The sequence below is a fragment of the Otolemur garnettii genome, unplaced genomic scaffold (assembly GCF_000181295.1).
Source record: "Otolemur garnettii isolate 467f Iridium unplaced genomic scaffold, OtoGar3 scaffold00025, whole genome shotgun sequence".
Lineage (NCBI taxonomy): Eukaryota > Metazoa > Chordata > Mammalia > Primates > Galagidae > Otolemur > Otolemur garnettii.
The window spans coordinates 13,870,408-13,883,082 of record NW_003852420.1 but is presented as its reverse complement, the minus strand read 5'-3'; the positions used below and the strand labels follow the sequence as shown (position 1 = coordinate 13,883,082).

The following is a 12,675-nucleotide window of genomic DNA, read 5'->3' as shown; positions in this document are numbered from 1 at the left end:
GCTCAAGCAAGTCTCCTGCCTCTGCCTCCCAAGTAGCTGGGACCACAGGCACCCACCACAACGCCCGGCTATTTTTTGGTTGCAGCCGTCATTATTGTTTGGTGGGCCCGGGCTGGATTCGAACCCACCACCTTAGGTGTATGTGGCTGGCACCTTAGTCACTTGAGCCACAGGCACCGAGCCTAAATATGTACTTTCTTTCTTTTCTTTTTGGACATGGTCTCTCTATGTGTGTTGCCTAAGCTAGAGTATACAGTGGCATCATCATAGCTCAGGTAAACTCTAACTCCTGGCCACAAATGGATCCTCCTCCCTTGGTCTCCCAAAGTGCTAGGATTACAGGCCTAAGCCACCATGCCTAGCTGACATATGCACTATTTCTAATGCTTACAACAATCCTGTAGAGCAGCAATAATTATTCCCCATCCTAGAGGAAGATGAAGAGCACAGAGATTAAATGACTTGTCCAGTATCACAGTAAAAATAGAGCTAGACCTAAAACTGAGGCTCCTGACTTTGGTACATTGTCCTCCCCAAGTCTGTCTGCCTGGTTACCCTGTAAATTACAGAAGCATATTAATATAGGTAAGGTCTCTATTTGCATAGAAAATAGTACTGTAGAGCAGCACCTGTGGCTCAAAAGGGCAGGGTGCCAGCCCCATATGCTGGAGGTGGTGGGTTCAAACCCAGCCCTGGCCAAAAAAAATAGTACTGTATATATTTCCAAGTAAATCCATTCTCCATATATTTCACCCTGAACAGCAGTTAATTATCACCCTTATTCTAAATTTTCTACTTCCCTCCATTTCTACTTTCTTTACTCAATTTAACTTAACAAGCTTTTTGTTAGTGGTTCACTTATGTTGTATACTGGCTAGGGGCCATTAGACGTAGGCTTGATAATATGTGAATTTCTTGTTCATTAATATTCCAGGATGAAACTCTATTTCCTCACACAAAAAGTGGAAGAGTCCCAGACACAAAGGAACTTAACATCTACATAGGAATTAAGGTCCCAATAAATAAGATAGTATACAATATTTAAATAATAAAATATTAACTGTAAGTACAAAGACAATTAGAGATTAACATGGCTGAAAGTCAAGGTAAGATTAAATATTCTTCATTGAGTATCATCAGAACAGTAAACACAAAATGGAAGTCACCTCCTTGATAGTCACCTTCTAAGCTTGGAATAGCCATGGGACACTTCTGCCAAGGGAGTCACACGAAAATGTTTACTTTCCTGATATAACTATATCCTTTGTTCCTGCCCTTTTCCCTTTACTTTTCTTCTTGCCTGAAAGCTTCCTCAGTGACTGACAGGAGTTAAAATTCTCTTGCTGCAAGTAGGAAGTTTTCCTGTCTTTATGAATAAACATACTGGAAGACATGGGAAAATCTTAGATTCCCATGATCTTAATGCCTAACCTAGGTCACTGGGAACACTTCCCAGGCAGGAATGTAATAAAGACAACTAAAGCTGGGGGAGGGAAGAGACAAGAATGTAATATGCAGCAATCCCAGTTAGCCCTCTAAAAACCACGATTCCATCAAGGCATACTGTTGAAAAGCACCTGAAAAGTAGTAAAATTTAACCCCTCACATTCTTTTTTTTAGTTAATTAGAAATACTGCTAGCCTCCTTAGAGGGCAATTTGCATTTTTGCTTTTTTTCCCCAGTGTAACAAAGAAAAATTGTATTTAGGAAGAACAAAAAGGAAGTTTAGAGCACTTCCAAAGACAGAAGTGGGTCCCTCTCATGAAGGAGTAGAATGAGAGAGACTGAGCCTCCTTAAGGAAATTTAACACCTATTAGTGTCCTCACCAGAAAATTTATATGAAGAGCTATAGGTTGGTAAGTCATCTATGTTCTGAATAAGGGCACTTAGAGGAACCAAGTTCAGCTCTCCGAGAAGTTTACTCAGAGTATTCTCTAAAATTCCAGGACTATCTTCGAATCCCTGGGGGAGTAAGAAAGAATGGAAACAGAAAATAAAACTAGAGCAGCACAAGCAGTGTGAATAGAGAGCAAAAGTAACCCACTCAAGTTTCAGTGTAACAAAGAGAAATTTATTTAGGAAGAACAAAGAGAAAGTTCAGAGCACTTCCAAGGACAGTTGGAAGTGGGCCCCTCTCATGAAGGAGTAGAAGAGGTGAGAGAGAACTGCATTTTTACTTTTGATAGATCTTGCCAAATGTAGAAATTTACCTTATAGGTATGTATTTATGCACATATAAGTACAAGAAAGTTCACTATAGCATTGTTCATTTCAAGCCAATAAAACCAAAAACCCAAATCCGGGTGTATGCCTGTAGTCCAGCTACTCAGGAGACTGAAGCAGGAGGACTGCTTGTACCCAGGAGGAGTTTGATGCCATAGCACTCTACCCAGGGCAACAGAGTAAAATTCTGTCTCAAAACCCCCAAAATTAAGCATCCCTGGTAAGTTGTTCATAAAGAAAAATTTGGTAAATTACAAATCCTGGCTCAGCGCCTCGAGCTCAGCAGTTAAGGGTGCCAGCCACATACACCGGAGCTAATGGGTTCAAATCTGGCCCAGGCCTGCCGAACAACAATGACAACTACAACAAGAAAATATCCAGGCGTTGTGGCAGGTGTCTGTAGTCTCAGCTACTTGACAGACTGAGGCAAGAGAATCACTTAAGCCCAAGAGTCTGAGGTTGCTGTGAGCTGTGACATCACGGCACTATACCCAGGGCAACATAGTGAGACTCTGTCTCCAAAAAAAAAAAATTACAAATCCTATTCCAAATATACTGGGAAAGTTCTGGGCTGAATCTTCCCTTAAAGTTAAAAAAAAAATCCCTTGATTTCTCTTTGCTCTACACAAAATAGAATCCCTTGATTTTTCTTTGCTCCACCCTTCAGTGGGTATTCTGAAATTATGAAGAAGAATTTCAAGCATCTGAAGAAGAAAAGGTATCCTTTGAGGTCAAGGACTACATTTGATTGGTGGAGGGTAAAAGGTGGACAGGCTCAAATCTAAGTATACCTAATCTTTTTTAGGTGAAATTTTAAAACCAAAATACTCTTTTTCTAACATGACCTCTTTTTTAAAAAGCTACTTTTAAGCTCACTTTGGATCTAGAATGGCCAAATCAGAGGACCATCTCCTCTCCCCCGCAAAAAGGGAACAGATAAACATATACCTATCCACAGAGAAGTCTGACTCTCTTGGATGAAGGCTGACAACATAGCTACATGAAGAAAACAAAAAGTAACTACTGGGTCATAACACTTTCACTGCACTGCCTCCCTTACAAATAATAAATATTAGAATGTGAAACCTTTAAGAATTAAAGTCCACAGGGCCTAGAGAGAAATAGAACAGGCCAGAGCCAAAGGCAGCTATTTAAATGAGAGCCCCAAGCACAGTGGGAACTGGATGCCTTCCTGCACCCCTTAATCAAGATTGAATTTCTGTCAACAAGTCTCACTGAAAAAAAAAAAAAAGGACACATGCGTCAACCACATTCCCCTAAACAAATCAAGCTGCCAAGCAAGAGAATCAGCTTCACATTTCAAAATTATCTGAATCAGACTTCTGCAAAACTAGAACCATTCTGGGTAGAGAAATAGCTATTAATGACCAATAATTCTACAACAAACTCAAGGAAAAAGCCTATCACCCTATCCCGTATGCTATGAACTAGTTAGATTCCTTTTAAAATTGCCTATTAAACACCATCTATCATATCATACAGCCCATTTTTGTTTCCAAAAAAGACTCAAAGAATATAAATACACAAAATTACTCCCCTTAAGGAATTCACAGTTGAATGGGGAATACAAGCAATTATGATATAGGATGGTCCTTGCTGTTACAGTGCATAAACAGAGAATACTCTGGAAGTGCTGAGGAGAACAGGGTGAAGGAGAGTCAGAGAAGGCTTCCTGGTAGAAGAAATACCTAAAAGATACAGACAGACATGCAGAGCTCTATGGGCTAAGAATGAGTTTTGATTTTTTCTGGGGGAAGAGAAAGGGAAATAAAAGGAGTAAAGAATGGAAGAGAAAGACAAATACACATGAGGAAGATTGCAAAAGCAGCAATGTAACCTGTTCCCACATTCATCTGAAATTAACCTCCCATTGCCTCTTGTCTCTCCTCACACTCAAACCAAAAATAACTAGTCTTGACAAGCTCTATAAATCAAAAGGTGCAGGTTCAGAGGGGGTGGGGGAAAGCTCCAAGAGAGTGCATTCTAAGCAGAGCTGAAATAGTGGACTAGCAACTCCTAAACAAAACAAAGATGTGATAGATGCTCTCCAGCAACTCACTATCCAGGTTGTGAGATGTGCCTTGCCTATTTCTATTACAGGGAAATCCATGAGTTAAACAATTAGTAATGCAACAGAATAAACAGAGTACAATAAGTCAAGACTTCATTAATAGTATAGTTAATTAAGATGGTCTCAGCCCAGGTAGTGCCATTTCTCCAGGGACACTCTCTCCTACTTTCATAAGGAATAAGAGATCTTGTTACACTACCAAGAGTAAAATAGAATGGAGTTTATTTTCATCTTACCCAGAGAAAACACCTATATATTTTTTTCTTAAATATAAGGGATTAGCAGGAATCAGTAAATGGCAACATTAATCCAAACTGCAATTTTAACTGTTAATCAAAGTCACAAAGTAAGCCTGAAAGGAAGTTTAATGGACTTTGTGTTTCCATGTTTATGTTTGCTAACTAACTTCTACGTTGAAATTGGATCTGTTTACAGAAACAGATCTATGAAGCTTCCAAATTTGGGTCAATTTAAAATCCAATGACAATCCCTCACTGTCCAAACACTCAGAAGTCAGCACAGGACACATGGACACTAGTTCAAATTCATCACTGTCCAGAAACCTCAGGCAAAGAAATTTCACTCATTTCACTCCCAAATGTTTAAGTTTCAAATCACCCATTTTTAAGGATTACAATATTAGTTCTGCCTTAATTTATCCACGGAACACAACAAACCATAATCCATTCCTAAGCAACTAATAGAACCTGAGTAGAAATCAGTAATGTTGGCTCGGCCCCTATAGCTCAACCGGTTAAGGCGCCAGCCACACACACCTAAGGTGGCAGGTTTGAATCCAGCCTGGACCCGCCAAACAACAATGACAGCTGCAACCAAAAAAAAAAATATATAGCCAGGCGTTGTGGCAGGCGCCTGTGGTCCCAGCTACTTGGGAGACGGAGGCAGGAGACTCGCTTGAGCCCAGGAGTTAGAGGTTGCTGTGAGCTGTAATGCCATGGCACTCTACCCAGGGGGACAGCTTGAGGCTCTGTCTCAAAAAAAAGAAAAAAAAAAGGGTTCAGAGTGAGTCTGCAGGAGGTTACAATCCTTTTCAAATCCCAATCAGTCTTACAGTGATTTATACTGTTCAAAATATATCTGATTTAAGAAATATACGTACACACACACACAAACCCAAGAACCCAATTAAAGTGTTTACCTATGGAGTGGTGGGGAGTGAAGATGAAAATGACAGGATTGGAGGAACATATTTTCTTAACTATACTTACCTTTTTATATTAATTTTTGCACCATGAAATATATTATCTATTTTAAGAATATATACTGTATTTGTGCCTATGTGAACATCTACTGTTATAGTGAGTATATAAATTAGCATTATCTTCCTATAAGGTAATTTGGTATTATGTAGCAAGTCTTCAAAATATGCATTCTTTTTTACCAGCAATTTATTTCTTTTTTTTTTTTTTAACCAGCAATTTCATTGAAAGAACCATATAATAGAATACCACATAGCCGTACAAAATAAAATTATGTTCGGGCGGCGCCTGTGGCTCAGTGAGTAGGGCGCCAGCCCCAAATACTGAGGGTTCGAACCTAGCCTCAGCCAAACTGCAATAACAAAAAATAAAAGTAGACAGGCATCATGGCAGGTGCCTATAGTCCCAGCTACTCGGGAGGCTGAAGCAAGAGAATCGCCTAAGCCCAAGAGCTGGAAGTTGCTGTGAGCTGTGATGCCACAGCACTCTACCAAGGGTGACAAAATCAGACTCTGTCTCTAAAAAATAAAAAATAAAACTATGTTCTAGAAATATTTAATGACATGGGAAAATAGTCATAACCGGATTTTTTGGGTTTTTTTTTTTGAGAAAATCTCAGTTGTTACTCTGGGTAGTAGGCCATGGCATCACAGCTCACAGCAACCTCAAACTCTCGGGCTCAAGCAATCCTCTTGCCTCAGCCTCCAGAGTAGCTGGGACTGCAGGTGCCCACCATAGTGGTAGGTTTTTTTTTTTTTACTTTTAGTAGAGATAGGGTTTTACTCTTGTTCAGGCTCGTCTCAGACTCCTGACCTCAAGCAATCCGCCTGTCTCAGCCTCCCAGAGTGGGGATTATAGGCATGAGCCACTGCTCCTGGCTATAGTCTGTTTTAAACAAAATACAGTTGGCCATCCCTATCTCTGGGTTCCTCATCCATGAATTCAACCAATCTCAGATTAAAAATTTTAAAAACTGTCTGCACTGAAACATGAATACTTTTTTCTTGCCATTACTCCCTGAACAATATAGTATAACAACTATTTATAGAGCATTTACATTGCATCAGGTATTATGAGCACTATAGAGATGATTTTAAATATATTAGTATGTACATAGGTTGTATAAATATATGAGAAATCATTTTATATCAGGGACTTGAGCATCCTCAAATTTTAGTATCTGAGGAAAGTCCTAGAACCAATCACCCATGGATACCAAGTGATAACTAGAAAAAACTGTAAAGAAATCTATTAGGTGGCGCCCATAGCTAAATGGGTAGGGAACTGGCCACTTACACCAAGGCTGGCAGGTTTGAACCGGGCCTGGGCCAGCTAAAACAATGACAACTGCAACAAAAAAAATAAAAATAAAAATAACTAGGTGTTATGGTGGGTGCCTATAGTCCCAGCTACTTGGAAGGCTAAGGCAAGAGATTCACTTAAGTCCAAGAGCTGCTGTGAGCTATGATGCCACAGCACTCTACCCAGGGGAACAGCTTGAGACCCTGTCTCAAAATTCATAAAAAAAAAAATAATAAATAAATAATAATTACAGTTTAAAAAAAATCTATTAAAAGGTTAACCACAGTATATAAAAGAGATGGTATCATCAGTGACTTTATTTTCTTTTTGCTTTTCCATAGTAAATGTCCCTCCAAAATGTATATTACTTGATAAATTACTTCATACATTAAATACTTATGAAGCTGATATATTAATGTTCCTTTTTTTTTTTTTTTTTTGAGACAGAGCCTCAAGCTATTGCCCTGGGTAGAATGCCGTGGCATCACGGCTCACAGCAACTTCCAACTCCTGGGCTCAAGAGATTCTCCTGCCTCTGCCTCCCAAGTAGCTAGGACTATAGGGGCCCGCCACAACGCCCAGCTATTTTTTGGTTGCAGCTGTCATTGTTGTTTGGCGGGCTCAGGCTGGATTCGAACCCGCCATCTCAGGTGTATGTGGCTGGAGCCTTAGGCACTTGAGCCACAGGCACCGAGCCTAATGTTCCTCATACTCCATTTTCAGTGTAACTCACCGTGACTCTGCCTTACCTGTTGTTTAATTTGTTAGTCCACTTGCTTGCCTCAAAGTTGCAATATACTCTTTCACCTCTTTTCTGAAATCTTAAAGTCTGGCAAATACTTATCAAGAATCTGCAAGAAGCAAAAAGGTGTTGAAACAGGTTCAAGTTCTCTGTAGTAGAAAGGTTACCAGAATAGAAAGAGGCCATAAAAGACCAAGGATATACACTCAAAACTAAAGGATACTTCTGAGAGCTAAATAGCATGGATCTCACAACAGGCCAAACTTCTAAACAGTGTATGTTCAGTGTACATTTGCTGTCTCTTGATATCTTTAATTTACATACTCCCATTTTCAATGTTTCCTTTTGTTTTGTTTTGGGGTTTTTTTACAGTTTTTGACCAGGGCTGGGTTTGAACCCGCCACCTCCAGCATGCGGGGCCTGCACGCTACTCCTTTGAGCCACAGGCGCCACCCCCATTTTCAATGTTTTCAAAGGTTGCAACTTAGCAACTCTGACACCAAGGAGTGGTAGTATGTACTTTTATACTATTCAAACATCATGATAAATAGGTTTACCTAAAATATGGACAAACTATTACTACTTTCTTTTATAAAACAAAAGTACAAATAACATTACTTTTTAATTTCCAAAGAAACCTTCTAACCTTCTAGATAGAATTTTACACTTTTCTTACTAATCTTTAGTTTCTTTCCCTTTTACCTATGCAGGTTTCCCTATGCAAACAAACAAGTACAGAACCCTTCCTCAGTTATTTTTTTTTTTTTTTCCACAAAGAAGCTTGGGCTGCAGATCTCTATGTCTGTCTCAAAAACAGATCTATTGGCTCGGTGCCTGTAGTTCAGCAGCTAGGGCGCCAGCCACATACATTGGAGCTGGCAGGTTCAAATCCAGCCCAGGCCTGTCAACAACAGTGACAACTACAACCAAAAAATGGCTGGGTATTGTGGCAGGTGCCTATAAGTCCCAGCTACTTGGGAAGCAGAGGCAGGAGAATCGCTTAGGCCCAAGAGTTTGAGGTTGCTATGAGCTGTGATGTCACAGCACTCTACCCAGGGAGACATAGTGAGACTGTCTCAAGCAAACAATCAAAAACAACAGATCTATTCACAGAATTTCTTGGGCTATTCAATCTCCCAATAGTCTTCTTAAATTTACCCACAGCAAAGAAAAATTTAAGTTTGTCAAAGGGCACTTAAATCTCTCCTCCTCCTTTCTTCCCTAGGAATTTAAAAAGAATTAGGGAAGAGACCCAGGAAAGGCTGAAGGAAAAAAGGGGATACAGAAGAAATCTGAACATTTCCTGGTACCTAAACAAGAAATAAATGGACATAATCCTGGACAAGCTTAATTGCAGCTGAAGGATAAATTAATTGTATCAAGGTTATAATATACAGATTTAGGCATAAGGCTGGCAAAATAACTATTTTACTTAAATAATTTGAAAGTTTTAACAAATGTACCAACCTAGTTGAATATGATACAGCTTTTCATACCTGAAAATGATTTTGTAGTCAAAATTTATATAGTGCCCTCCTGCCTAGCCAATTCCACAAATATTTAGTGAGCAATTCTTGGGCATCAGGACAGTTCTAGTCCCAGTCTAACTCAAGTTTGCTTATCAAGAGCCAGTGTGCCAGGGCAGGCTTAGTGGCTCATGCTTGTAATCCTGGCACTCTGGGAGGCCAAGGTGGGTGGATTGCCTGAGCTCAGGGGTTCAACATCAGCCTGAGCCAGAGTGAGACCTCCTCCCTAAAAATAGCCGGTGTTGTGGTGGGTGCCTATAGTCCCAGCTACTTGAGAGGCTAAGAGAATTGCTGGAGGCCAAGAGTTTGAGGTTGCTGTGAGCTGTGACGCCACAGCACTCTACCAAGGGTGACAAAGTGAGACTCTGTCTCAAAAAAAAAGCCTGTGTGCCAAGGATGGCTTTGTGAGGCAGGTGGACCCAAAACTGGCTCTTGATCTCCGTTATCTCTAAATTGCCAGGTCACTTACAGTGCAAAACAGAAGCACACATATGCTGTCTCGTGTTATTCTGATTGTTATTTGTCAATCTGAGACAATCTTTTTGTCCCTAACCATTTCTGAAAACCCTCAAATATATCACACATCTGTATACCCACAATATCTAACACTGATCTGAACACACTGTACACCCTAATGGATCAATCAATTGGCCCAGGCGAGGTAGCTCATCCCTATAAGTCCAGCACTCTGGGAGGCAGATTGCTTGAGCCCAGGAGTTTGGGGTTGCAATGAGCTATGACAAAGCCACTAAGCTCTATCTAGCTGGGCCACAGAGACTCTGTCTCAAAATAATCAATTGGCTAAGTTAGCTGGAAGCCACATAATTTTGATCCAAGAGGGCCAGCTTAACACTGAACTGACACACCCAAACCAACCAAGAGTATTCAAGTATAATTTGGGGGTAGCTTGACAGGAGGTGTAATACACTGAAACCACAACACAAGAATATTTTTACTATGGTTGGATACAGTGGCTCACACCTATAATCCCAGCACTCTGGGCTCGGCGCCTGTGGCTCAAGTGGCTAAGGCGCCAGCCACATACACCTAAGGTGGCGGGTTCGAATCCCCAGCCCGGGCCCGCCAAACAACAATGACGGCTGCAACCAAAAAACGGCCAGGTGTTGTGGCAGGCGCCTGTAGTCCCAGCTACTTGGGAGGCTGAGGCAGGAGACTCGCTTGAGCCCAGGAGTTGGAGGTTGTTGTGAGCATGATGCCATGGCACTCTGCCCAGGGCGATAGCTTGAGGCTCCGTCTCAAAAAAAAAAAAAAAAATCCCAGCACTCTGGGAAGCTTGCTTGAGCTCAAGAATTCAAGATCAACCTGAGCAAGAACGAGATCCCCTTTCTACTAAAATAGGGAAATTAGCTGGGCATCAACACGCATGTACTTCCAGCTACTTGGGAGGCTGAGGCAAGAGGATTGCCTGAATCTAGGAGTTTGAGGTTGCTGTGACCTGTGATACCACTGCATTCTAGCCTGGGGCAACAGAGTGAGAAACTGTTTTAAAAAAGAAGAAGATTTTTACTAGGCAGTGAACAGCCCTGTTTCTGACAACAAATGATGAGAGAAATTGAAAGAAAGCACAGAGGATGCCAGACAGGGTAAGGGTGTCCAAGGAGTACACCAAAGGATGACCTTAAAAGCAAGATCGGGGAAGCCAAAAATCCTCTTCCTAAACAGGCCTGATTTGGGGATTTTAGCAAAGTACTTGCTACCGAACTACTAGAAAATTGCATGTGAAGCTCTAACCGGGCCCGGGGCCTGCCTACCGCGGCGTCTCGGGCCAGATCCGCGCGGCCCCCACGCCGGCCACGCGCGGAGCAGGTAGTGCGGGGTCTCACTGGGGTCTCACTGGGCGGAGGAGGAGGTGTGGCTGCGCGGATCCCGCAGGACTGCTCAGCGTCCTGCTGCCGGTGGACGGCTCAAGTGGGCCGGGGTGAGGGGAGCCAAAATAGGAAAAAGAGAATTGTCCGTGAAGAAAAACCCTACATAAAGAAGATGGGGGTAAACTGATCCTGCAATATTACAACCTGGTTCAAGCTTCCTTCCCCCTCCAATCTAAAATGTTCTAAGGAAGGAAATGTACCTAGGATTGCATACAAATATGGACAACATAGAATGAATTTAAAATCCCAAACAGAACACGATTCCAAGTAGAATTAAACTCTCCATTATGTTCTCACGTCACCTAATTTACTTTCTTATCTTAGACAAGAGTTTCGAAATGTAACTGCGTCTACATATGTTTCCGCCATCAAATGCCACACTTCCATTTCCCATTTCCCGAAACTTCGATTCTGAGACTCAGTTTCCTCCTCTGTAAAGGAGGACCAAGAATACCACCTACTTCCTGGCCTTAGTGCGAAAATTAAATGAGAAAGGGCACGCAGGGGGCTTAGTCCAGTGTTTACCACACGACAGGAGGATAACAGCGATAATAATTACCGTTACCGTTATTAGCCGACAGCCTTCTGAAACTCCTTTCCCCTACTTTCCGGACAGACTTTCACGGCAAAATCCTGTCACGAAGAGAACGGAGGCCGGAAACCTCGCTCCCGCTCTACCCGGCCCGGGCGGCGCCCAACCGCCTCAGAGGCCAGGCCTAGCGGAGCGGACAACGACAGAGGCTGTGAAGCTAATTCCAGCCGCTGAAAAATCAGGGAGAGGGGAAGCCCTGCACCCCAGTTGCTCCCACTTTCTTTCCTACAGCTCACCCGGCCTCGCCTCACCTCTGCGCTGACAACGAAACGCCAGCAAACCCGCCGGATTCATGTAGTGTCGTTGAAAATTTGAACCCAGGCTCCCTGGTCGAATGCACCAATCAGAGAACAGGGAAAGCAATTCCGACCTACCGATTGGCCCCAGAAATCGCACCAACGCCGGAAGTCGGGGAGGTGCCGGCAAACAACAGTCTCAGTCCCTCTTGGGAAATGTAGTCTCTCGCGGCTGCGTGAGCCCTTAGAAACAACTCTAATAAGCTGTTACTACAAAGTCCAGAATGCTCCGCTCCAAACTACGTAGTTGGGAAAGGCGGTACAAACTGAGAAGAACCGGACTGGGTGTGAGTCGAGCTTCGGTGCTGGTTTTGGACCTCCCCAGGGCTTCCCTGGACGAAAACTCCTATTTTATAAAAAGTACTCTCGCTGAGGTATTCATAGTGGCCTGGATGTTCACAGGAATTCACTTCGTTTTAACATAGAGTCTCTTGCATACACCGTAGCTTGCTCCCATCTTCCCTCCCAATCAGCTAGGAGCCTCTCAAACTTTCTCCAGTCCCTGCCCTGATTTTACTGGCTGAAATCCGCGGTTTATTGGTTGCTTGATCCTTTTTTAATCCCATCTGCATCCCTTGCTTTATAATCCCCAAGTCATAAAAGAGGAAAGAAAGGCTCAGAGAAGTTGAGTGAATTTGCCCAAAGTCACTAAAGCAGTGTAGGGGGTGGGTTTTGAATGAAGAATGTCTCTTCTTTTTATACAGCATCAATAATCAATTAGCTTTCTGGGCCAGCCACGGTGGCTCATGCCTGTAATCCTAGCACTCTGGGAGGTGGTGGTGGGGGCGGGGG

At 42.3% G+C, this 12,675-nt stretch overlaps 1 protein-coding gene across 3 annotated transcripts in view; it reads right to left on the bottom strand.

Moving 5' to 3' along the window:
- TPX2 (TPX2, microtubule nucleation factor) overlaps nucleotides 1-12,675 on the bottom strand; it is a 92,726-nt gene that overhangs the window by 66,783 nt on the left and 13,268 nt on the right. Inside the window, exons 1-2 of one of the 3 annotated variants that reach the window (XM_012804180.2) lie at nucleotides 11,555-11,696; nucleotides 7,588-7,689 (exon numbers count right to left, since the gene is read on the bottom strand). The gene's annotated coding sequence lies outside the window, so the exon portion shown is untranslated. Of the gene's footprint in view, nucleotides 1-7,587; nucleotides 7,690-11,554; nucleotides 11,697-12,675 lie in introns of those variants that run through there. The other 2 variants (XM_023512162.1, XM_023512163.1) reach the window with 2 other exon arrangements.